General features: G+C 39.8%; 1 pseudogene; it reads left to right on the forward strand.

The window, feature by feature from the left end:
- The first annotated feature begins 1,321 nt into the window (after nucleotides 1–1,321).
- LOC132773502 (CMP-sialic acid transporter pseudogene) lies at nucleotides 1,322–25,626 on the forward strand (annotated as a pseudogene).
- The last annotated feature ends 242 nt before the right edge of the window (nucleotides 25,627–25,868 follow it).

The raw sequence follows: 25,868 nt of genomic DNA on the forward strand, positions 1-25,868 counted from the left end.
AATTCTAAATGAGATTTTAAAGCTGCAGTCTTGACGCAAACTCTGACTTGGATTAAGACATGCCATGGCCTTGAATTATGTTGCTTAACATGTCCCAAAATACAGCCAGCCCTCCACATTCACTGGAGTTAGAGGCACAGGAAACCTTGTGAATGTGAAAAATTACAAATAAAAAAACACTATTGGCTTATGTCAACTTAAGGGAACATCACTCTAGGAATCTCTAGATCCTCCAGTGTGACTTTATCATAAAGTTCTGCTTGGAAGTGTCCTCTCTAAATTTCTAGGTCCTCCAATGTGGTGAAAGTTTACCATGGAGTCACATCGGATGATCTAGAGTAGGGGTCCTCAAACTAAGGCCCGGAGGGCCTGAATACGGCCCTCCAAGGTCATTTACCGGGCCCTCACTCAGGGGTCAACCTAAGCCAGAAATGACTTGAAAGCACACAACAACAACAACAACAACAACAACAATCCTATCTCATTAGCCAAAAGCAGGCCCACTGATATTGAAATATTAATAAGTTTATATTTGTTAAAATTGTTCTTCATTTTAATTATTGTATTGTTTTTAAGTGTTTTTGCACAACAAATAAGATATGTTCAGTGTGCTTAGGAATTCATTCATTTTTTTCCAAATTGTAATCCAGCCCTCCAACAGTTTGAGGGACTATGACCTGGCCCTCTGTTTAAAAAGTTTGAGGACCCCTGATCTAGAGCAGTGGTTCCCAGACTTTTTTTTTGACTAGGGACCACTTGAACAGGGACCACACTCCAACATTAGTACAAAAAGGGTTATAAATCAGTTTTGGTCAACTTTAGATTCGGATTGGTTATTTGGGGGTGCTGATTCAGAAATCTATATTTGCATAGACCACATCAGCTCTAGTTTCTCATACAGAACATATGACATCCAGTAGTTACCATCTGCTTGCCCACAGAAAACTATATTTAATAATCTACAGCTGATGTGGAAGCAGTAATCTTTCATGGGCTGTCAGCCTCTCCCCTCCTTACATCCCCATTGCCTCAGCACTATAGGAGGGTTTTGCAAGACCAATCGCTCTTATTGCCACATGGTTTTGAGGCAATGGTGTAATAATGGTGAGGTCACCATTACTTTATTATTTTCATTCTTGGGGACCACTGGTAGTCCACAGACCATAGGTTGAGTAATCAAGTTCAGAAAAGTCAAACCCGCAAACTTGGAGGGATGACTGCATTACCAAAATATGTATTATTGTACATAGAGCCCGTCACTCTCCATGGGGCGCTGGGAGGATTGCCGGGGTGGGCTTCTGTGCTCGCCGGCTGATCCCTTCTCCTGGCTACCATGGCGCCTCCAAAAGAAAATGTCAGTTTGCTTTTTAAGTTGTACTGCCTCACAGTGATGACCTTGGTGGTGGCAACATACACAGTGGCTTTGAGGTACACAAGAACAACAGAGACAGTGTTGTACTTTTCAATGACAGCTGTGTGTATAGCAGAAGTTATCAAGCTATTCCTAAGCCTGGGCATTTTAGCAAAAGAGACTGGAATTGCAGGAAGATTGTTGACATCACTGAAAGACAATGTCTTGGGAAGCCCCAAAGAACTACTTAAACTAAGTGTCCCCTCTGTGGTGTATGCCATTCAGAACAACATGGCCTTCTTGGCTCTTAGCAATTTGGATGCAGCCATTTACCAGGTCACGTATCAATTGAAGATCCCATGCACAGCCTTATGTACAGTCTTAATGCTGAACCACGCTCTCAGTAAACTGCAGTGGTTCTCAGTCTTCATGGTCTGTGGTGGAGTCACACTCATTCAGTGGAAGCCAGCTCAGGCTACAAAAGTTCAGATGGAACAAAATCCTCTGATAGGCTTTGGTGCAATTGCTGTTGCTGTTTTATGTTCAGGATTTGCAGAGGTGTATTTTGAGAAGGTGCTCAAGAGTTCAGACACATCTTTATGGGTCAGGAACATTCAGATTATTGTACCATGTGTTTTGTTTTTGGTTTTTAACTTTTTAAGTTTTGGAACTTTTCACAGTCCAACGTGTAAAGGGACATACATTTATTTAGCTCATACCTATAAAACATAATTTTGAGGGGAGATCAACTGCAATGAGACGACTGTTGAGTAGAAATGCAAAAGGCAGCCAGCATAGATATAGTGGTTTAGATGTTGGACTAGGATTCTGGAGACTAGAATTCAAATCTTCTTTCAGTCTCAGAGGAAGCAATGGCAACTGTCCCCCTGAATAAATCTTGTCAGAAAAATCTACTAATAGGTCTTCCCTAGGGTCACCATAAGTGTAAAATTGCAAATAACAAAGAGATGCAGACGAGTCTGTTGTATAGCTGACGCAATTTCAGATTGGTCCCTATTTACTTTATCACACTACATTGTAACAGTTGCAAGAATTTTCTCATTTTGCTTTACTTGGTCACACATGGGTTTTTTTGATTGGGAGGGGGTATTGGACCTGTATGATACAAAAGAACGAATCACGTTGATCTTTATGCAATTCCTCTCAAATTTAATGTGTTTTCCTCAAAAACTTATTTTGAATAGCTTTCATAAGTTTAGATGAACAATTTTGGAAAACATATTGTCCCCCTGAGTACCTGGTTTGCTTGGCTGTGAAGATTAACATAGTTATTGCGCTTGAGATCAATTTCTTTTTTCATTGCTTCCCAGTGGTTGTCTTTACAGTTTGGAGTTAAATCAAATTTCAAGGCTCCATTTCAGGCAAGTTCTAGTACAGTGCTTGGCAATATTGAATTTATTTAGGTAATTTGAGCTTGTTATCCTACTCTGTTCTGAAAGATCAAAACAAGTTATGACAAGAGAAAAGCACAAAAATAGCCCAAACACATAATAATAAACACTAAAAATAGCTGCTCCGATGTAACAAGAACAATCTGCATTTGAATGGCATTGCCTTACAAGCTGTGATCCACATCATTGTGGTATTTCTGTACCTCAAAACTGCAACCCCTTTTCTTGTTGTGTGCCTTCTGGGTGTTTCTGGCCCGTGACTGCTCTAAGATGAATCTATCATGGAACTTTCTTCACAATATTTGTTCAGAAAGGTTTTGTCTTTGGTTTCCTCTGAGGCTAAGAGAGTGCTACTTGCCTGATGTAATCCAATGGGGTCCTATGATTCAGCTCCCATATAAACTGCCATGTAATCCAGTTTGGAATCTAGATTATCTGCTTTGTACTGGATTATATGGCAGTGTAGATCAGCGTTTCTCAACCTGGAGGTCGGGACCCCTGGGAGGGGGTGGGTCATGAGAAAGTTTCAAAGGGGTTGCCAAAGACCGTCAGAAAGCACATATTTCTGATGGTGTTAGGAACTTCTTTGGCAGAGAAGGCTGAAGATCTCTCCGCCTGTCCTTCTCTTCCTTTTTGGAAAAAGATGGCAAATCCTCCCACCAAAAACCCTCCTCCTGCTGTGATTGGTCGGCCTCTCAACTGGCTTCTAGCCAAGGGCAGGACTGTTTCTGAGACTCCAAGTGGGGAGGGAAGAGCAGGCGTGCTCAGCTCATGGTAGCATGGTGCACATGTGCGGGACAGTGTGTGAGGTTGGACGGAGGATTGCACCCACAAGTCCCTTCAAGGGAGGGGGAAAGTGCAGCATCAGAAGGAGGAGGAGGAGCAGAAGCAGCTTAGGTAACTTGTAATGCCATTTATTAGGAAAAAGTCAGTCTTTCCTTTTGTTTTTAATGCTCCCATTATAAAATGCAGAAAAAAATGTAGAATTACAACTCCCAATATCATGGGTCAATTCTCTCCAAATCCCACCAGTATTCACAGTTGGCCATGTTTAGTCTGTGTGCCAAGTTTGGCCCAGTTCCGTTGTTAGCTGGGTTCAATGCTATTTGTATGCGGGTGAACTACAACTTTCATATGCCAAAATCAATCACCCTCAAACCCCGCCCGCATTCACAGTTGGCCACGTTGGGTCTGTGTGCCAAGTTTGGGTCAGATCTATCAATGGTGAGGGTCACATGGGTTCTCTGGATGCAGAGAGAACTACAATCACTATCATGTTGGGTCAGTTATGTTCCCCTCCTGCCAAACCCCACCAATATTCAAAGTTGGTCATGTTTGGTATTTATGCTAAGTTTGGCCCAGATCCATCAGTTGGGTGGACATTACTCTGTTGATGTGGGTGAACCATAACTCTCAACCTCTGAGGTCAGTCCCCTCAAAACCCCACCAGTATTCAAAGTTTGGCATATTGGGTATGTGTGACAAGTTTACTAGTTCCATCACCAGTTTGGTACAGAGTGCTCTCTGAGTCTTGGTGAACTACAATTCCCAGAATTAAAAAAACAGCCCGCCCCCCTCAACTCCATGAGTATTCAATGTTGGTCATGTAGGTAGTGTGGCAAGTTTGGTGCAGATCCATTGTGGGCTGAGTTCAGAGTGCTCTTTGATTGTAGGTTAACTATAAATCCCAGCAACTACGACTCCCAAATGACCCAATCAATCTCAACCCCACCAGTATTCACATTTCAGTGTATCAGGTATTTGTGCCAAATTTGGTCCACATCAGTCGTTATTGAGCTCACGGTGCTCTATGGATGTAGGTGAACTACATCTCCCCTAAATCATTGCCAATTCCTCCCAAATCCCTCCAGTATTTTCTGTTGGTCATGGGGTTCTGTGTGGGATGTTTAGCCCAATTCTATTGTTGTTGGGGTTAAGGGGCTCTTTGATTGTAAGTTAACTATAAAACCCAGCAACTACAGCTCCCAAATGACAAAATCACACCCCCCCCCCCCCAAACCTACAAGTATTCAAATGTGGGTATATTGGGTATTTGTGCCAAGTTTGGTCCACTGAATGAAAATACATCCTGTCTATCAGATATTTACATTATGAATCATAACAGTAGCAAGGTTACAATTATGAAGTAGCAATGAAAATATTGTTATACATGAGGAACTGTATTAAGGGGTTGCAGCATCTGGAAAGCTGAGAACCACTGGTGTAGACTCATATAATCCAGTGCAAAGCAGATAATCTGGATTCAGAAAATGGATTATATGGCAGTGTAGATCCAGCCTTAGAGGGGATTAAAACCTTGGTCTTCAGTCATAATCCAATGCTCTAACCACTACACTGTATTTGCTCTCCCCAGCATGCTTTGCCTCAGCCTAACTTGACCTTGAAGTCCACTGACATCTGAAGAGCCACATGATGCTATAGGTGTGGTTCCCAGCCTTTGGTTCTCCAGTTGTTTTGGACTTCAACTCCCAGAAATCTCAACCACCTTACCAGGTATTAGGAATTGTGGGAGTTGAAGTCCAAAACTACTGAAGTACCAAAGGTTGGGAACCACTGCTGTACTTGAATGAGCTTCAACATGTGTCATGATTTCATTGTTTTAATTAATGGTTTGTTTGTTTTTTTTAAAAAAAACAGTTATATTTACTTTTAGCTAAAGTTTTTTTACTGGAATGTATGGGCTTGGTAAAGTATCTATTGCAGATTCAGATGAGCTACATGTGAGGAGTATATTCTCTAGACCAGTGGTTCTCAACCTGTGGGTCCCCAGATGTTTTGGCCTTCAACTCCCAGAAATCCTAACAGATGATAAACTGGCTGGGATTTCTGGAAGTTGTAGGCCAAAACACCTGGGGACTCACAGGTTGAGAACCACTGCTCTAGACACAACAGGGTGGATGAAAAACAATCTTAAACACTAGCTGAATTTGTTCGTCTCATCATTAGCATAAGAAAGAGAAAGACCGTGTTTCTGTTTCTTCATCCATGGTAATCCCATCTCACTCCCCCCAAATTCTATTCACCTACATAAAGTCATTGTTGGATTTACTTCTAGAACATTTTAGAAGAAGACCAATCCTCCTCCTTCCCTTGAACAAAAAACTGTCAAAAGGAGCAAATAAAAAAAGCAGACATCTCAAACTGTGCATGCACATGTTACTTCAAGTTGCCTGTAGACTTACGGTGACCCCATGAATTTCCAGAGTTTTCTTAGGCACGGAATATGCAAAGATTGTTTTGCCAGATCCTTCCTCTGAAATATAGCCTATTTCAGAGGAATATTTGTTAGTGGTTGTTAGTGGTCTCCAATCCAAGTACTGACCAGGGCTGACCCTGCTTAGTTTTCAAATGTGATCTGATGTTTTAAACTTTTTTAGGCCAAGAAAAAACAAGTGCATTTATTAAAAATCACCAGGGCATATTGAACATAGGAATATACCCACTGAGAGAGCTTAATGAGGGAGTCTAAGGGGTTTTAAAAAGTTTTTTTTTCAAAGCATAGGAGTAATTTTTATAAACATCTCATAAGGCAACTAGCCAGTGTCTGAATTACTTCGGAGACACACTGTTGTAGCTCAGAACAAAATAAGTGCTTGGGGTTGCTTCCTAAACTTAGCAACAGATGTTCTTGCCACTCTCTGGTCTGCAAAGTGTATTCTGCACTATATTGTATTCTTTATTTTTTCACTGCCCATACAATTCCTCAATTCCACACACTAAATATTTAATTTGTTTTCACTGTTTATATTTCTGTTGCACCCTTCCTCCAATCTGTTTAATGTAGCTTTCTTCACCTCGCTTTGTTTTCTCAACATTTCTGTGGTTCAGGCTAAGAGGAAGAGTGATTGGCTTAAGGTCAACCGGTGAGTTTATTGGGTCAATAGGGATGACAACTTGGGTCTTGCAAGTTCAAAACTACCACCACTACTGCACAATCGCTATAAAGCTCCTCTGTTTGACTTCTATGTAGTGCCCCTGATGTCTTATTGCTTTGAGGAACCATGGGAATCTAGGATCCCCATGGTTCCAGCCATGTCTACCTTCTCAGTCCTCATGAGAGTACCACAGAAAGTCTAATAGAGGTCCAGGATAGGCATTAGTGGTTTATTCTGCCACAAGCTGGATTCTCAAAAGTGTTTCACTCCAGAGCAAGATCCACTCTGACTTTAAACACCATACAGTTTAGTTAAAATAGCAAGCAGTTTATTAAAGGTAATAAAAGCCAAAGCATTAAAAAGTAATCCACAGTAAAAATGGATTAGGATTAGGAAGAACAAGGAGCAATTAGTCCAAAGGGAAATAGTCCAAATAAGTCTATGAAACTAAAGGCTTGATTTCAAAAGCAAAATAACAGGAATCAAACAAAGACAAAGGTCTAGGCACTTGGCATGAAGAACTTATTGTGAATCCAGTGTTGCTTCGTCTGAAGCTAAATTCAGTACTTGGCACTTATCTCTCTACTTTGTCAGCTAAGAATGGATTTTTGCTTAACTTTGATTTCACTTCTAGCTTCTGCTCTAATCTGACTGAGCACCTTAATTTCTGATTTTTTTTGTCTTTGCTAGCTAAAAGCACTTCTTCTGATCAAGGCTTCATTAAAATTGGCACCTGGAGATAACTGACCAGGGGATTGCGGAGCAGAGCCTTTCTTGGGTTCAAGACCTTGAGAATCCCTTTGTAAATCTTTTGCATATTTTTTCTTTGTTCATTTTTTCCTTTTGTTCATTTGTTTTGTTTTCTACATACACTATGAAACAATAAAAATAATTAAAAAGAGAATTCTTTTGCAGCAATACAGGCCTCTCTAACCCATCAACGGAACTCCATTCAGGCTCCACATCTCTAAAACCAGGCCCAACAACAACAACAAAACTTTATTTATATACCGATCTATCTCTCCAAGGGGACTCAGAGCAGTTTCCAAGTGACATAATCAATGCATACAAAGAGAACAGCATGAACATAAAATTAACAAGACAAAATAACCATTAAAAACCACAATAGCACATATATTTAAAATAATCCTGCCTGTTCAAGGGAGTTTAAAAGGCTGGGCTAGTGCGATTTTAGAGGGCCCAGGAAATTAGGTAGAGTCTATGGCTGTACATTTCCAGGGCCTAATAGAAGAAAGTGACCTGAGTAACTGGTAGAAAAAGATATGGTCAATTTCTACAGTATCTGAGGCAGAGCTAGAACTAGTCGTTCTCAAAGATTTGTTTAAACCACCAGGTCTTCAGGCTCTTACAAAAGGAGGGGAGGGATGGGGCCTGTCTTATTTCTCCAGGAAGGGCATTCCAGAGGTGGGGGGCCACCACCGAGAAGACCCTCTCTCTCGTCCCCACCAACCATGCTTGTGGCAGTGGTGGGAGCGAAAGAAGGACTTCCCCAGAAGATCTTAAAGTTTGCACCGGTTCATAGAGGGAGATGCGATTGCGAAGATAGGTGGGGCCCGAACCATTTAGGGTTCAGGAAACAGACCATCACCCCCATTCCCTTCAGGAACAACTTCATGGACAGCATCCCCATTTCCATCAGAGGAATCAATTTGAACATGAACAATATTGTCATTCCCATCATCCAAAGCAACCTGACCATTAGACACAATCAGAGGCTGAACAGGCTGACATACAACAAAAGTTGCTAAAAGATGCCAGGTGCAAGCTGTTGATATCCTTGCCATTTATGACCTTATTTTTTCTGAAAGCTACTAGATATGGACTATTATTTATTTATTTACTTTATTTTTATACTGTTTTTATCCTGATATAGGGACTGAAGATGGCTATACACAGAGGGCTTTTGGACTAGTATTCTCAAAAGTAAGCAAGTAACTTTTAAAATTTCTCCCTATGTGCATAGCTCTGGTTGACCTATATGAGATCCTTTAGATTGGGGATAATTACTGTGGAGCAATTTTGTCTTGAATACATCAAGCCATGAACTTTGCTGTGAATTTTGGCATGGAAATTCCTTTTGCTGCCCTATGCTGAACCCTGAAATGTCACCTTTGCTAGATGCATCAGCCTTGTGACCTTTCTCAGCTTCCATTTCTTCTCACAGATTGTTTGAATTAATTGTTTCTTGCCCACTGTCAGGAAGGCAGCACTTCACAGTAATCTCTTATGCCTCTGAAGGAGCCTGTGGAGCTGCTCCTGCAGCATCACTATCCATTTTCTATCCACTCACTAAAGTAGGCCACGCCGTGGATGCTTCCAAGTGGGATATGTGACACTATGGACTGACTGTCTGACCGGGTTACTTTAAGAAAAAGTGTTTCCATAGCAACACTGACAGATAAGCATCCATTATTTCCATCGTGTCCATTTTAAGATTAGACTAAGGTTGCCATAACAGCAAATGCAGCATAAACATTGTTTATTGATGCTCAGAACAGATATTCTAAATACAAAACCCTACAACATTCCCATCACATGCAGTTATCAGGGCTAATACGGCAAGTGATAACAACCTGCCAAAATGTAATCTGAAAAAGGCTAAAATAGGCTACAGTTTACAGACCTTGGTCTATTTGTCTTCATTCAAGATGGTAACATGCCCAAATTAGCAAATGTTCCACTGTTGACTTGAGATGAGAAGATACTTTCAATTAAAACGTGGTCAGGGCTGAAGGATATAGAACAAAAAAAGCATGCACAGATGTCCTACCAATTAAAGGGACACGGACCAGTCAGATTAATTTGGTACCTGGCAGATGCAGATTGGAGATGGTTTGGTGTTCTAGGCGGAGAGGCATGCCCGTGGAAGTCACTTTGGGACTTAGTTGGGTTTGGGTGACCAGGGTATCATTGAATTGTGGGGTAAAAGGAGGCCCTGATGGAGAGAGGGAGGGAGGGTGCTGCTACCACTGAGGAGAGGTGGAGGCCTCCTCCAGATACCTTGATTGTTCGTTTGGAAGGCAATGTCCTGTTAAAAGGGAAGTCACTGATCTTGCCAGTCCTGAGAGATTTAAGTTACATTAGGTGTTGGTGCAGAATTAAGATTTTCTGGCCAGCACTGTTGCCACACCTGAGGTGGCTGGGGGCTTGTAATCCCCAAAAGTTCAATTTGGCCTGAAGGTAGTCAATCGGGAGCTGAGAATTGCCATGGGACTAACTGGGGTCTGGGTGATCCCCAATATGGAGAATGTGCTCAAATGGCCAGAGTTGTATAGAACTGATGGAATACACCACTTGAAGGAGGGGAATGTCCTGTTTGTGAATGAGATAAAGTGCATGTTAGCCAACCTAGTGGGAAGAAGGAACTAGGCGAATGCCTGTCCCTTTTGGTGGCATTGTAAAGGTGAAACAGTCCAGGTAGGCACTATGGCACCCCTTTTAGGGGGCAAAGGGTTGACCTCCATAACAGCTTCTATATGTTTTCCTGAAAAGGGGGCTAAACTTGGAGTTTTTTTTCTTGGAGCTGAAATGAGGATTCTCACTCTTTAAAGAAATTGGGATTTGGGAGGGAGCACCTTCAGGATGGCCTTCCAATTATGATCAGCTGCAAGCTGCAGCCAAAGAATTTGGCTTTCAGGGTCTTTATTGCCCATTTGGAGGTGGTCAGAGGGAGTAACACCTGGCCCAGTGACAGTTCTCACTAGGTGACTTATAAACCAAGAGTTAAGTCTTAGAGATTAAATCCCTTAACTGTGTTTTTGTTCACAGGTTATTCCAGAAGTTTTTATAAATACATTGGTCAGGAAATGGCTCTTGAGATCTATCTTCCTGTGTCTGTCTCATTTCATAGTGGGAATTCAAAAACAACTAATAGCAAGCTGGTTAAATAACAGTTTGACAGTAAGCTAAATAGCTATCTAACAGTGTGTTGACCCTTAATGACAAACAAAATCGATAGCATAAAAATGTTATCCCTCAGTTAAACTGAACTGAAAGGACAGCTCTGTATGGGCCTGGGTTTTGGTGACTTTAATAACTATGTGAGAGAGGAGCCTATATTCCATGAATAAGCTTAGTTTTAAAGCTGACTTATTATAATAATGCCTCTGAGATTGAACAATGAGCAACTACATCTCTATTGCAAATTATGCTTTAGAGTGAATTCATTATACAGATTAAGTATCCCTTATTTGGAACTCCAAATTTTTGAATGCTAGCAAATATAAAATTATTCATATGGGTAGTTGAGATAGTGATGCCTTAGCTCTCTGGTGGTTCAGTGTATACAAATGTTGTTTCAGTCACAAAATAACTCAATCTATTGTATATATAATATTATCTTTAAACTGTTTGTATATAGTGTATATGAAACAAATGAATTTCATATTTAAATTCATGTGCCATCTCCAAGATATCTCATTATGTACAGTGAGTCCTTGGTATTTGCTGGGATTTGAGAACCCCTCATCCCACCCCACTCCACATTACTCCATGGATACCAAAATCCATGCATACTCAAATCTCATTCAATGTCAAAAACAAGCTTTGTTTTTAAAATATTTTCAAGCTATGGATTGTTGAATATGTGGCTCCAGAAATCATGGATACAGAGAGGTGACTTTTTTACACAAATATTTCAAATTCTGAAAAGAAATCCAAAACACTTCTGGTCCTGGCCATTTTGGATTAGAGATACTCAACCTGTATCGTATTAAACTTGGAAGAGTTATACTTCCAAGTTTAATACTATACAGGTATTGGTCCACTTTATCAAGCTGCTGATCAGATTATAAAGAGAATATGTTGTTTGAAAATTGGGATTAATAATGTTGATTCTATGATTCTATGTTATAAATGAAAATGGATGTGTAGAAAAGAATATTTTAGCTGATGAAATTTTCTGGATTGATTTCCACAACAAAGGGAGAAACTCTACAACAGTGGTCCCCAACCTTTTTTTTGACCAGGGACCACTTTGACTAGAGACCACTCTCAAACATTAGTACCAAAGGGATTACAAATCAGTTTTTAGTCAACTTTCAATTAGGTTTGGTTATTTGGGGTGCTTATTCAGAATATCACAATGAATAGACCACATCAGCTCTAGTTTCTGATACAGAACATATGCCATCCAGTTGCCACCATCTGTTCGCCAACAGAAAACCATATTTAATAAGCCCCGGCACTATAAGAGGGTTTTGTGAGACCAGTTGCTCTCATTGCAATGGTGTAGTAATGGTGAGGCCGCAGACTATATTTTAGTTCTTGCGGACCACTGGTGGTCCATGGATCACAGGCTGGGAACTACTGATCTACAAACTTACCTCTGGTGAGTGTAAAGAAAGGGGGATGGCACCACTGTCCTGTCTGGCCAGTGGATTAGGCAATGCAGAGCAAAGTTGGTTTAAAACAAAATTCTCACAAATATCAGTAGCAATTGTTGTGTCTCGTGGGGACTGTGAACCATCCATTCGAGGTGAGCCCTACTTCAACTATTTACACAATAATAGTCTTGTCCCCTACTTAATTAAGAAATTCTGAATTTGGAAGGATGAGAAGACATGGAAGCTGTCCAACATAACTTTAGTATTAAAGCAAGCATTTACAACCCTAAAATGTTACCAAATACATAGTGTCTTCTTACTGACTCTTTAAAACTAGGCACTAATTCTTGGATAATGTTGGTCACATAGCTACTCCCCATCCTTCTAAACAGGAGGTCTAGAAGTTTGCATGGCTATAACCATAATGCAAAATGGGGGAAGTGGCCTTGACACAGAAGCTGGAAACTAGAAAAAGTTAAGCAGGTATAAATCCTACTGAAATCAGCAGAGCTTAAGCACATAAGCACATGAAACTCATTATGTGTCAACAAGGGAGGAAGCATTTGTTGTTATGGCTCCCTGTGTTGTTTCAAAGTCAATGTTCTCTGAATGAACTATCACAGCAAGAGGAACAAAATCATTTTGCCTCTGAAGAAGATGATGCAAAGAAATGTATCAAGCATGCCTTTTCACAGCAAGTATCTCCACAGCATGGCATATTTTGAGGCTTTCTTTCCCCTTGCCCCCACCTTTAGATAAGACTGAGAGAGAGAGCAAGTTTGAAGACTACTTGGTATTATTTTCATTAGCGCAAAAAGATAGGAATTGGGGAAAGGAGGAAGTTATTTGCAAGTTATTGTTTCCTCTCTTCTTCCTAAGCACAGATGCAAAGCTTTAAAAACAGGGACTGAAGCCAATTATGTTGGCAAACCAGACAGAAAGGATTAAAGGTTTATGTATTTTTAATAGTTTCATGGACGGAGAGAGATTAAGGAACCCGGTACTCCTTTGTATCTCGTCACTCAAGTCAGTTTGCCCAATCTGCTGACCCATTTGGGACTGTTAGATTTAGAAGTACTTGGATTTCTGCAGCTGCCCACACTTTCTTCAGAAATCCTGCAGCAGTTGCCAAATGCTCACAAAATCTTTGTCTCAGCAAAATCTGCTTGGCCCTATATATCAGAACTGTAAGTCTCAAAAAAGCAGACAAACCTTGTCAGCAGCAAGGAAAATGAAACACCAATTAAAGCTAGAACATATCAAGGTTTAATAAAGTTTTAATGTGCTGCATGCTAATGGCTAAAGGACAAAATAATAAATAAGAGTAAATCATGAAAGGAAAGGTGGGATTTTTACTGGTAGCCATTTTATGTAAGTTTTGGGGGTAATTGGAGGGCTGGAGGGGAGGAGAGAGGTGGGCCAAGAGCCCAAAAGGTGTGGAATGGCTGTGGAGACTCATCCCTGGATAGTCCCGGGAATAAGTCCCCATGGGTCCAGTGCCCAATTAGACCTCAACCTCAAGAAGGCCTGGATCTAATGGGGTATCTAATTAATTTGGGACAAACCAAGAAAACCTTGGTTTGTTCTGAATTAATTCATTTTTACTAGAAGCATTGTTTGGATGTCTCTGGTAAAAACTGAGAAAGGTACCCTTTTTTGGGCCCATTTGTATGGGCCCTTAATTTCAAAAGCTTTTCTGCCTCACATTATTACAGAGCCTAGTTATTCCCATTTCCACCTTCCTCAAAGATTCACCTCCCTGTAGATGTGCAATTACAGTTATTACTAGAATGCTATAATGGAAGGGGACTTATTTGGCAATAAATCCCACTTGCTGTACATCAAATGTAAAAGGTAGGGGACTATTTAAGTGTAAATCCCACCAGCTGTAGGCCAATTAGAATAAAATGTGGCTTCTTTAATTAAAATAAAAAAACTCAATAAGCTGGAACTATCTTCTGGCTGAAAACCCTTTCAAAATAACACTGGCTACCACCACAAATTAAAAGTAATGTTAAGCCCTTGGCTTACTTGAAGTATCTTTAGGCTAGAATGTGTTGGTTTTGCACTTAAACTTTGTACTCTGAGGTAAAAATGAAGAGATTACTATTTAAAATATACGCTGCCACCATTTAACCTTTGATTTCTTTAGTAAATTGCTTTAAAACTTCTCACACAGAAGTACACATGAGGCAGATGTTGTGAACAAATAAAAAAACTGTTTATTTGAGAGAACTTGAACAATACAGGCATTAATCTTAGCTGTTTTGAAATATTGACATAAAAGCGTATGGTTTCTTTAAGCAGTTCAAAACTTAGTTGCATATAACACTCCTCTCTCCCTCCAGAAATTACTGACAGGACTCCTCTCTGCCCAGCAATCCCTAAACTCCTCACAGACAGTCCTTTTCTCCCTGGATCTGTCACTTCACTCCCCCAACTATCCTTCCCAATAGCTGTAAATCTTCTCACTAACTACCTCTACTGGCTAACTGACCAACTTCAGGCTCCTCTAACTCTTCTCTTCTTCACTCCAAACTCTAACTCTTTTCTTCTTGACACCCAGACTCAAACTGACCTTCTTCTCTGTCACCCAGACCCAATCTGAGCTGTCAGATTTTAGATCGGCCCCTTAAAGTCATTTTTTCTTTTCTCTAGTTAAGCTCCGCCCACTCTCTCCCAGCCAATCACAGACTCCCCTCATTTTCCTCCAAGCTGCTTCTAAAACGCCCCTTTCAGGAAATGAGAATCTAAGATGGATTCCCCCAGGCACCCTTCTAAAATGACTGTTGGACTTCCTGGGCCTACTTTTCTGAGCCTTTCCTAGCCTAACAGGTAGGGAATTCATCACAAATGCCTCCATACTATGGAAAGCCTATGATTTGTAGTTTGATGGGAAACTTTAAATTATCTGATAGGGCACTCTTTTGACATAGTTCAGGGGACTGGAAATCAAATAACTAATCCTAGGATGTAAATTAGACAGATAAAATGATATTAAATTATTAATACAGCGTTGAACAGGAGCACTCATTGTTTTTAAAGGAGGTATTTTTTTCTTTTACTTACTTGAACATTCATAATAAAAGGTATCAAAACTACAGACATATTTAGGCATTCCCTTCAATGTGCTCAGCTATATTTACTGCAATCTTTGGGGGAGGGGGAGCAGAAAGTAGGTTCTGATCAGTGCTTTGAAAATTTTGTATATGCATTTGTGAAAGCTACATCTCCCAGCATCACCATTGGGAGATTCCGAAAGTTGTTGTCCAAAAAGTAGCACTTGCAAACTGTTTTTTAAAAATATGTCAAAAAAACCCCCAAAACAGCTAGCCAGGATCCCTTCTCATAGATTTGTCACCCTCCCACCAGGGATGAACAGCTTCAGAAACTTCAAGAATAGGCACATTTTTTTTCCGATCAGGAGTAGGGTTTATTCAGGCTTACTGTTCTGCCCCCCACACTATCTTTACTACTTGGAAGGTGAACTAGCTGCGCAGGAAACAGATCCAAGACTATATAGTTAAATCAAAACAAGTATTTATTAACTGACAAGAATTTTAGACTTTTTATCCTCCTGAGTCTGACTACAAAGTCTTTATGAGGAGAAGCAATGTCTTTGAGAGACAGAGAGGCTCATGAATCTTTATTTCTTCTTATTGTCTCTTTTTTGTATGGTGTTCAACTGTCTCTAAGATGGTCTCAATATTTAATTCTGACTGGACTTGAATACAGCTCATGCAGCTCTGACTGGATGTGCTATTTTGTCCACCTTCCGGCCTTCCTCTCTCTTCACCTTCCACTCACAAAAAGTCTGACTTTTCCAAGAACCAGAGGTGCCTTGCCAGAGGCTCTGCCTCTGAGGGGATTCTTATAAGGGCAGGGCAATGGAGACTTCAAATGCAAAGGGGGTGTCTAAACCGACCAGACTTTCTTTTATTTTATTCTCATTCCTCATGCATCTGGAACACTTTAGATGCTGATCAGTTTATTTATATTTGTAATTTCCCTCCACTTTTACATTAGAAAAACCATGGTGAGACAGAAGGCTGCATATCAACTATTACGCACACAGAAATAACAGCAGCTGACATTTCACACCATTATAAAAATATTCTGATGAATCGCGCAACTTAATGACCAAAGAAGGCACTTTTATTAGCTGGGCTAACGGCACAAAGCTTGTTTTAATGAGATCTCTGAAGATTTGATCTCTAGTGAGAAGGCCTATTACTAGGTTTAAATCCCATCTTATCTGCAATTAGCCTTCAACTTGTCTCAACAATACTCTGAAGACTTACTAGCTTCCTATGTTGTTAGCATTTTCTGAATACAGGGAAAAAACACCACCAAGCACTCTCTGTCCCAGAATTGTTAGAGGCTCTAGTCTGTTTCATAAAGGAAACTGTCCACACAAGATGAAAATAGAGAAGCACACTATTGGTACATCTCAATGTGGACTGTTACTACATTTCATTAAAAAAATTGATTCCATGATGCAATGAACGTCTAGAGCTCGTGTTCAAGAAATTCCTGAAATTTACTTTATTGTGGGCCTGCTCGCTCTTAAGAAAAGGGAACCATCCTGTTCTCTGAGTAGACTGGCAAAAACAAGAGCTTACTCTGTCTTGGGAGAATCTAAAAGGAAGTACTGACTCCCTTTACTCTCTCCATCGTAGGGCTGCTTCTTGACTTTGGGAATTGCCTGGGTGGGGAAATTGTGGCGATGCTTGCCAGGGGCAGCTGTCTCTCTGAGGTGGAGATCATGCTTTCTTCTCTCTGCAAAATGATCTATCTGTGGGTCATATCAAAATCCACAATTTTGTCCCCCAAATCAGCTCTCGACTTATGTATGGCTTTGACTTATACATAAGTATATACTAGTACTTAGTGTATACTAAATACTTAAGCTCGAGAGCAGGTCTTGGAGTCCTTGTGGACAACAAGTTAAACATGAGCCAACAATGTGATGCAGTGGCAAAAAAGGCCAACGGCCTGCATCAATACTATAGGGTCTAGATCCAGGGAAGTCATGCTACCCCTCTATTCTGCCTTGGTTAGACTGCACTTGGAATACCGTGTCCAATTCTAGGCACCACAATTGAAGGAAGATGTTGACAAACTGGAATGGGTCCAGAGAAGGGCAACTAAAATGATTAAGGGTATGGAGAACAGGCCTTATGAGGAGCGGTTTAAAGAGCTGGGCATGATTAGCCTGAAAAAGAGAAGGCTGAGAGGAGACATGATAGCCATGTATAAATATGTGAGATGAAGTCATAGGGAAGATGGAGCAAGCTTCTTTTCTGCTGCCCTGGAGACTAGGATGTGGAACAATGGCTTCAAACTACAAGAAAGGAGATTCCATCTGAACATGAGGAAGAACTTCCTGACTGTGAAAGCTGTTCAGCAGTGGAACTCTCTGCCCTGGAGTGTGGTGGAGGCTCCTTCTTTGGAAGCTTTTAAACAGAGGCTGGATGGCCATCTGTCGGGGGTGCTTTGAATGTGATTTTCCTGTTTCTTAGCAGGGGGATGGACTGGATGGCCCACAAGGTCTCTTCCAACTCTATGATTCTAGTATATATATGGTAGCATGCAGTGTGTAGCTATAATTTAAAATTACCATATAATACATTTTAGGTATGCAGCTGTGATCCTTGCTGCTTGATTGTAGGAATTCTGACACCTTTTAGGCCTCTCGCAAGACTTCTTGTTTTTGCTGACCTCAAAACAGCCATACTTAAATAAAGGGATTTCAAAGGGAGATTGAAATGAGAAATGACTGAATCAGAAACATCAGAAATTCAACAAACTTAAACAGGGAAATATGGAGAATGTTTAGGAATTTATTTATGAAAGGACAGAAGACAATGAATGGATTAGTAGAAGATTAGTAGAAGAATTATATAAAGTAATAATAAAAGACGAATATGTAGTAAGAACATTACAAAATAAATGGCATAAGAAAGGACCACTCTCAAAACAAACTATAGAGGAAATAAAGAAGGGGTGAAGAAAATTAAAATGGAAAAATATAAAGATATAGAGAGAAAAGTGGTGGGAGGGGTAAGGAAGGGTGGTGGGAAGGGGTGGGAGAAAAAAAATAAAAAAATGTAATATGAACAAATCAGTAAAGAATATGAATAGATGCTATAGAAATATTTTATCATAATGTAAGCCTACAATAGACATTTATTATCTGTTCAAATATGATGTTATTTTGTTTTCAATTAAATCTTTTTTAAAAGAAACATCAGAAATTCTGGCTTATAATATCTGGCATGAATCAAGATAATGGGCTTTTTAAAGAAATCTACTAGAAGTGTTAACTAGCTTACCCTTATTTGGATATTTGTATGTATCGTACATGTTGATTTGTTGTGTAATGTTTTTTGCAAATTTATGGCTTAATAAACTTGTCAAAGACCAAGGTTTTCATTGAGCAGCCTAAATATCCAAAAGGCACCCTCTGATTCCAGAAGCTAAGCAAACTCAGCCCTGGTTAGTACTTGTATGGGAGACTGCAATGAATCACAGGTATTATAGGCTGTATTTCAGAAGACAGAACTGGCAAAGCTTCCTCTGAGAATTCCTTGCCTATAGGATTAATGGGGTCACTATAAGTTAACAGGCATCTTGAAGGCATGGAAAGAGAGCAGAAGAGTTTTCATTGCATTCCTCTGTTACTCATTACTTAGAATTCCCTTCCCATCTGTCCCTCCACACACTTACCAACTGACGATAAGACTCCGTAGGTCTTATGTGAACTCTAGTAAACCTGTTAGTCTGTGTTGTTTTAACTACCACAATGATCCTTTTGGATTTTAGTGTACTTTTGATCTTATATGGTATTTGATGTTATGTGATGTGAGTGATGTTTAGCAGAATACGAGGTTACACACAAATATTAAGGCAGGACGTGATTTGGGATTGTGAAGGCAGATATAGCTTGCCCATGCCCCCTTGACACAACATTCTCCTTCTTTGGAATGGATTTTGAAGCACCTGATAGGTATAACCTCTGCTTCTTCTCTAAAGTTACAATCCTACACGAAAAAAACAAGCACTCCATAGTGATTCAGGGCTGCTTCACCTGGCAGATTCCCCTTTGCCCTTAACACTGGAAATTATGTGTTTACCACCAATTTTACCCAGATTAGACCAGAGCAATTCATTGAAATGTATGCTCTCAAGTTCAAAGCAATTCGGAAAAATAATCTGCAATTGCAGCTCACTGACAAGGAAGATTTGCTAAAGGGAAAAAGGAAGAAAAATAAAACCTCGAACATGGTTTATTTGTTTGTTCATGGAATCTAACAAGCAGGAAAAGAAGGGTGATGATTTGGCTCACTGTTGTTGTTTTACAAATGGAAGAACTCTGTCCAGGAGCAGGAGGCAGCTGTGACAGGTGCATCTAATTAATGAAGTTTGACACCATTTTAACTGCCATGTTTCAGTGCTATGAAATCATTAGAGTTGAAGTTTTATATAATTTTTAGATTTCTTTGCCAAAAGGACTGGTGCCTCACCAAGTTACAAATGCCATGATTTCATCATATTGAGCCATGGCAGTTAATGTGGCATCTAATTGCATTAATTCTACAGTGTTAGGTGCACCCTTTGTCAATAAGGCAAAACATACACTCCAGATTTTAATGCAGACTTTAAATATTCAGCATCCTAAATGACTCTTTCACAGATCATGTTAAAACACAGAGTGAATTTATCTATCGCAATAAAGAAGGGTCTGTCCAGAGATCATTCTGGAAAACCCTGGTTTGTAGCAAATGAATTCGATAATAGGTTTATTCCATGCCTTCTTGGAAACTCACTATTTCCAGGTCTGGACTGCAGAATACTGCGGTTCAGACAGTATTCCCACAGTTTACCAGGCTAAATAAGCCTAGTAAACTGTGGGAATACCCACCCCCAAGCCTCCAGACCGCTTAGAAAAGTAATGAAAACTTACCCACAGAAATGACATGCCAAGAGAGCTGGCTGAAGCCTGTAATGGAGGCCTGGTAAGTTTTCATTACTTTTCTAAGGGGTCTAGGAACTTGGAGGGAGGGAGTAGGGCCTCCAGATGTTCTCTTGGGCTAGTCCAGAGAGAATGTCTAGACACCCAACCCAGAAAGTATGCATTTTCTGGGGTGGGTGTGGACAGCCCCCCGGGAAAATCCATGTTTTTAAAACACGGATTCTCCTGGGATAAAGGCCTGTTTGGATCTGACCATGGAAGCCATTATCCACCTCTGGAAGAAAGGAGGCAATGCAACTCCCTCACTCTTCTGCAGGGTCTTCCGATGTCTAATCTGCTCCAGAATTTAAGAGATTAGAGTATTGTTGCTGTGGCTGTTGTGTAATATAAAGCCATTTTCTTTACTTATACTGGCTTGGCAATATGATAGATCATAGAGTGGTGCAATTTTATCAAAGCTAACTTATGTTAGATGATCATCTGATGATGATACATAAAACCATTCATTAAAAGGGGCTTTTATTTAGTGTTCTGTGACATCACAAATCAGAACAATATCTGAGGATGATTTATGAACGCCCCTTCTTCTTCTTCCCAGTTCAAGACTCAACTTAAAAGATTTTTAAAAAGAGTTATATTGACCAATGGAGAAGTTCACCCAGGTTTTTTGGGGTCAATTTCTACACATATACATGAGTGCATATATAGTAAATAGAAAGATAAAAAGGAATGTTCCCTGCAGCTTGAATTTATGTAGATAATGTACACTGAGAACTTTAGTTGTACACTGAAAAATATCATGCCCTAGATCTAAATAATATGCTATTTGATTCACATGTATTCTTGTATCATTAAGAGTTTTGACGGCTGTAAGTTTTTCCAGTGCAGCATTACAATGGTGGGGAAAGATGCAATGATACTAATTCTGTGAATGATAATAACAATAACAATAATAGAAATTCAAAAGCAATGATTTGCCATCTCACATCCTATATTACAATTTTAAGAGTTAAAAGTGTTTAAAGTTGCAAGACAAAAAGTGCTACAATATAGAAATATTAAAAGTTAAATATGTAGGCTTGAAATCTTTTCCTGGGTATTCAGCAAGCTAAACTCAAAATCAAAGACATCAAAGAACTATATTATACTGGGAACTATATTAAACAGGAACTTGGTTATGTGATGCCACCCTAGTGACTCACTTTTTGAAATAAAAATAAATGGGAATACCACCTTTAAAAAATGGAAATGTGGTCATCCCAGCCAGGCCAAATTTCCCCCAACAGAGAGCCAAATCAAGAATTTTAACTCTGTAACTGAATTAAAATGAGACCTAGTGAACTTATCCTGTGATTTTCTGATGAGCAAACAAACAAATCCAATAAAGGCAGAAATAAGACAGCAGATCAGATTTGGTCTGCCTAGAAACTGAGTTGCTGTTTGCTTTAACCCAGTATGGGGGAGACTTTATTCTATGTAACAATGGGTGTACTGAATGAAAACAAATCTGTGTAAATGGCCTGCAGTTTTGAATTGAGAAGGATCAAAACTGTATTATGGAAGAGGAGGAGGAGGAGAGGAGGAAGAGGAAGAGGAAGAAGAACGTGGCGGCAAAAGAAGGCTGTCCATGGACAGTTCCTGGGAAAAATAGAGTGCAAAATTGACAAGCAAAAAACATGGATGTGGCTCACAAACGGAACTTTGAAAAAGGAGACGGAGGGCCTGATTCTGGCAGCCCAAGAACAAGCAATTAGAACAAATGTCATCAAACCCAGAATTGAAAAGTCGACTAGTTTCCAAGTGTAGACTCTGCAAGGATGCAGATGAAACGATGGATCACATATTCAGCTGTTGCAAGAAGATCCATGCAGATGGACTACAAGCAGAGGCAAAATACTGTTGCTCAGAGAATCCACTGGAACTTTTGCCACAAATACCATCTGCCTGTGACAAAGAACTGGTGGGATCACAAGCCTGAAAAGGTTACAGAAAATGAACACGTAATACTACTTTGGGACTTCCGAATTCAGACTGACAGAGTATTGGAGCACAATACTCCTGACCTCATTATTTTGGAAAAGAACAAAGTATGGATCATCGATGTTGCAATCGCAGGTGACAACAGAATTGACGAGAAGTAACTGGAAAAGCTTACACAATACAAGGATTTAAAGATCGAACTGCAAAGACTCTGGCACAAGCCAGTAAAGGGGGTCCCAATGATGATTGGCACACTGGGTGCAGTGACTAAAGACCTTGGAGCATGATGGAATCCTGATCTTTGGAGGTTTTTATTAAAGTCTGGATGGTCCTCTGTCAGGAATGCTTCGATTATGTATTTCTGCATAGCTACAGGTTTGACTGGATGACTCTTGTGGTGTTTTCCAACTCTATACTTTAATGATTCTATGAAATAGAACATAGAAATACAGTTAGAGGGCGATAAACACCCTCTATCAATATATTTGATTGATTTACAAGGCTTCCTTGTCTCTCAGGAGACTTAATCCTCTATTTCATATAATGTCTATCATTTGGTCCAAATATGTTACATTTTTTAAAACAACAAAAATGACTGGTCATTTTCAAGTCAATGTTCATTTGCAAATCTCCTGGCACATTTCCTGATTAAATTGTTGGTAGTGTATGAAGTTGCTCTTTAAAAATGCAAAGCAGTCCAATAGCTGCATCCATCATCTCTCCCTGACATATCTGTGCCTTATACTCCGAGTAACATTTTTCAGTCTGTCTGGGTAACCCTTCAAAGTCTTCATATGCAGCAAAACCTGAAATTGCATTTCTGGGATTTCCAATTAGGAAAATCTACAACTTTTAAAACAAGCAGGTTATTTCCCTATGTTTATTATAATCTTTAAAAGATGAACTTGTTGCTGTCTTCCATCTGGTGAACATGAAAAGTGATGACTGTAATACTTGTTTTTACATGCAGTGCAAGAGTTGGCTTCTGCATTTACATAATGTGACTTTGACTGACTCTTGTTTCTGTCTTGTTTCCTCCAGCCCATAATAAATATTAATATCCTAGACTCTAGTTATAGGGGACCCATTTTTATCTCTAAAACAGCGGACCACAACCTGAAACATGAGGAATGAAAGAGAATCCTTATGAATAAAAATTAAGTGAAGAAAATGGAATCGTACCTGGATCAATCTGATCTGCTGTAAAACAATAAATATAAAGCAACATTTTAACCTGTAGCATAGCTGGTTAATTGCCAGCAGCAATAGATCGCTGCCAACCAGAAGGTGACAAGTTCAAAGCCCAAATCGGATTGAGCAACCAACTGTTAAGGCTAGCTTACTATCCACCTAAGCCGTTCAAAAACAGATTGCCAAGACAGTATATTTTTCTGCTTCCGAGCTGCTCAAAGAAGATCCTTCACATGGATACCCAAGGAACATTTGAATCTCTCTCAAAGGACATTGCAACTGTACATATGTTGCTCTGCATAACAAAGAGTAAACACCTTATTCTTTACTGATCATCTCCGTGGCATATCTTTTTACTAGCAAGACAGTGTGTGGATTGGTAAAGATGTGAACTACGTGTGATTTTCATTCTGCTACGCATGATTTTCATTCTGCCTTTATCTGAGCCTACTGAGAAGTCCTGGGAAATACCTCTTCCTCTGTCCTCCTCATCCTCCCTGAATTAATTGTATGGAAACTATTTTTGCATTTTTGCTATTGAAGTAACCCAAAGATGAAGGGAAAAAATTAAAAAGAGAGGTGTGAGGTAAAGGAAAAAATTGGGCTTTTTTCAAAATAGCTGAGGAAATAGGACAGTGAGGATCAACCTAGATTGTCCCAGTTAAACTGGGACAGTTAGAAGGTACAGGAAAAGTACTGAATTTCTTCCTGCAAAAGAAGGCACTGGAAAAGATTCAGAATACAAAAAAAAAAAAAAAAAAAAAAAAAAAAGGACAGTGAGAGTGTGAAGCCCCCGGAGCAGACTTCTTGCTCTTCCTATTTTCCCAATTATCTGTTTTCTGAACCATCCACAGTTCAATGATCCTGAAAAATATGAACAGTGTAAGACCTAACCACAGAATATATAGAATCAGATATATCCTGGAGGGAGAAAAATCAATAACAGAGTGAAAAGACATAACAAGGGGGAATGATCTTAAAAGTAGGTTGAGTTAAAAGACTTCAATCATAAGGCTTGGCTTTGCTATTTATATAACGCAAGGAGGCAATTTGATCACTAACATCACAATCCATATCTATTCTGAAGAGAGACCTATTGAGTTCAATGGAGCTTACTCCCTGGTAATTCTGTGATTGGACTGAAAGTGAGTCACAAGACAGGCCAAAAAACAGCTATAGCTGTCTGAAAAATAGATCAGTGCGGCACCAGGAAATTTCAAGACAGCTTAGGAAATGGATTTTGGGGGAGTGATCACACTGATAAACAGTGGAAGGCAATCTGGCCAAAGAAGCTGCCTCCGTTTGTATAAACTGCAATGAGAAAATGCATTTAGAACTAATACACATTTGGCATCAAATGCTGGTACAATTAAATTATACCTCAACAAACCTCTTCCAAACTGCTGGTCAGGCTTCAGATTGGAAGTGCTTCACTTGGCTTGTGGTTGTATGAGTATGTATAGGAATTGCGAAATGACATTTTCTCCTGGGTATCACAAACCACACCAGATAATACACATCACTAAGCTAGATAGAAAGAAGAGTGCCTTTGATGCCCCCATCAGTTAACTTACAGGTTTCTTTTTTATTATAATGTATAGTGCTTACAGTTTTTGTAGACTTTGTTTGTGCTTGCACAGCTTCTTATGTTCCCTGAAATTATAGTCATATTCTGTACATTTTTGTCAAGATGAAATTATATTGAACTAATAATTGAAAAGCAGTCATACTTTACAGCTAATTGGTGGATGCTCATTTTTTGCTCTCGGTACAAAAAAAAAGTTGTTTTAAAGAACTTTAAAGATACCTACCTTTTTTTTCTTTTTCTTTCTTTCTTTTTTTTTTTTTTTTTGCTGAAGGGTGAGTAATAATTCAGTGCAGATTCAGTAAACAAAAAAGGCACTTTCAAATTACACAATCACAATTTTCAGTCTATTTTAGCTGCCATGTCAGCATCCTTTGGAAACTTGGCGGGTTTAGTACAAAGCTCTCTAGCTGAGAGGTCTAAAGTGCCAATCCAGGAACCCAGTGCTATAATTCTGTTATGTGGATGATCCCACTGTAACTAAGCTAGTAGGCACAACACTCTTTCAGTTTCCCTGCCCTTGAACCAATGCCATAGCATTTCAATGCTCTACCCTTGAATAGGGGCCGTGGCACCTTAACACTTATCCTTCTTGTTGTAATTCAACCAATGTTTGTACCTAATGCCAATGAGGAAGTGGAAGTAGATGATGGGATTTCTGGGCCTGCTGAGCCTGAGAGCCAGCAAGAGGTTTTAAAGCAAGAGATTTTAAGTCCTGAAATTGAGCATTCTGTGTCTCCTGTAGTTAGTGAAGGCCACATTCCAGAAAGGGGCCCAGCTTTCTCTCGGGAAGCAAGTTCAGAAGATGAATTTCCAGGTGAGGAGACTAATGAGCCAAATGATAGGAGGCACAGCTTTCGTGACCTCCGAGCTGATTCTCAGACTTGTTGAAGGTTAATGCATTTTTTAGAGAAAAGGTTTGCAAGGGTAAATGGAATGGTTTCATGGTTTTATTAGAGAGGCAAAAAGGATTTCGCCCCAGTCTGGTCAATGTTGGATTTTAAGCAACACCTTGGGTTGAGCTCTAGCCAAGCTTTTCAAGGGGCTTTTTATGTTTCATGTCCAGGGGCGGCTCGTCCATTACGCGAAGTAAGCGGTCGCAGAACACTTTTTTTGCCAGGGGCGCAGAGGCA

The sequence above is a fragment of the Anolis sagrei genome, chromosome 1 (genome assembly GCF_037176765.1).
Source record: "Anolis sagrei isolate rAnoSag1 chromosome 1, rAnoSag1.mat, whole genome shotgun sequence".
Taxonomy (NCBI): Eukaryota; Metazoa; Chordata; class Lepidosauria; order Squamata; family Dactyloidae; genus Anolis; species Anolis sagrei.